Source organism: Cebus imitator, unplaced genomic scaffold, assembly GCF_001604975.1.
Source record: "Cebus imitator isolate Cc_AM_T3 unplaced genomic scaffold, Cebus_imitator-1.0 Scaffold57, whole genome shotgun sequence".
In the NCBI taxonomy this organism is placed as follows: Eukaryota; Metazoa; Chordata; class Mammalia; order Primates; family Cebidae; genus Cebus; species Cebus imitator.
In genome coordinates this window covers 1,555,461-1,557,473 of record NW_016107372.1, presented here as the reverse complement: position 1 = coordinate 1,557,473, position 2,013 = coordinate 1,555,461, and positions in this window count along the sequence as shown.

The following is a 2,013-nucleotide window of genomic DNA, read 5'->3' as shown; positions in this document are numbered from 1 at the left end:
CCCAGGTTCAAGCAATTCTCCTGCCTCAACCTCCCAAGTAGCTGGGACTATAGGCGCACACCACCACGCCCAGCTAATTTTTGTATTTTGGTGGAGACGGGGTTTCACTATGTTGGCCAGGATGGTCTAGATCTTGTGACCTCGTGATCCGCCCACCTCAGCCTCCCAAAGTGCTGGGATTACAGGTGTGAGCCACCGCGCCTGGCAATATGTCGACTATTGTTAAATAATAGTTAAAATAATACAGATTACTAAATTATTTCAGTACTTTTGTTACCTGATTATAATTGTTTTTGCTGAAATAGAAACAATATTATCAAGTGAACATCCTGTATGTCCCCAGCATCCTTAGTGGTTGAAACATTTTGTCCCTCCCTCCCCCATCTCATTTTCCATGTGAGGCTCCACATGACAATCCCATAACATGGTAATAGGCAGCGATGGTCTTGACTGTCTGTTTCTATTAACAGCTTTCATGTGGATGGATAAATCTGCTTTATGTCCTAACATTTCAGAGTGAAATGCCACAGCATTTTTTTTTTTTTTTTTTGAGATTATCGCTCTTGTTGAGCGGGCTGGAGTGTGATGGCGCGATCTTGGTTCACTGCAACCTCCTCCTCCCTGGTTCAAGTGATTCTCCTGCCTCAGTTTCCCAAGTAGCTGGGATTACAGGCTTGTGCCATCATGCCCAGCTAATTTTTGTAGTTTTAGTATAGAAAGGGTTTCACCATGTTGGCCAGGCTGGTCTCAAACTCCTGACCTCAGGTGATTTGCCTGCCGGCCTCCCAAAGTACTGGGATTACAGGCATGAGCCACGGTGCCCAGCCTTACAGCATTTTATAATCTTGCCCTTTCTCATCTTTTCAATCAAATGTGTTTCTACTCTGTTGTCATTTACCATTGTAATTACAAAATACTGAAAATTTCTGGTGGTTTATATATTTAGTGTTATAAGAACAATTTATTAACAATAGAAAATAAATATGTATTTTTAATTTATAACACAATAATAAATATATTTTACTTAATGTCAAGTTTTACTACTGCTTTTTTCCCAAACACGTTGGCATAGTATACGCGTTAAAGCTCAGCAATATAGAATCCAAAATGTAGGCCCCACAACTAAGGCTGAGATGATCACTTGGGGAGGGACTGCAAGCAGGGGTAAGGACCAGGTACCACTTGTCATTGTTTGGTGAGCTGCTTGTGTACATAATGGTCATCAGTCTTATTTATTACCCCAAACTGGCTTCTAAGGTGCTGAAGAATAATATAAAACAACCTTACTGAAAACATCAAACATGTACATCACAGTTTTTTGCCCTGAGTTTTAGTATAATGACCTCTGTCTTCAGTTTGTATTAATATACTATGAGAGACTATCCAAGCTTTTCAATTCTGAATAGTTGGTTTCAACTTGAAGTGGATGTCTTTGATGTCGTGTTAAAAACATTTGAGATGAATGACAATGGAAACACAATATCAAAACCTGTGGGATGCAGAAAAGCAACCTAAGAGGGAAGTTTAGAGCAAAAAATGCCTATATTGAAAAAGAAGAAAGACCCCAGGCCAGGTGCAGTGGCTCATTCCTCTAATCACGGCACTTTGGGAAGCTGAAGCGGGAGGATCCCTTGAGCCCATGAGTTCAAGACCAGTCTGGGCAACATAGGGAGACCCTGTTTCTACAAAAAATAAAAAGATTAGCCCAGCATGGTGGCACATGCATGTGGTCCCAGCTACTTGGGAGGCTGAGATGGGAGGACTGCTTGAGCTGGGAAGGACGAAGCTCTAGTGAGCTGTGATCACACCCCTGCACTCCAGGCTGGGCAACAGAGTAAGACTCTGTCTCAAAAAAAATAAAAAAGGGGCCGGGTGCGGTGGCTCAAGCCTGTAATCCCAGCACTTTGGGAGGCCGAGGCGGGTGGACGAGGTCAAGAGATCGAGACCATCCTGGTCAACATGGTGAAACCCCGTCTCTACTAAAAATACAAAAAATTAGCTGGGCATGGTGGC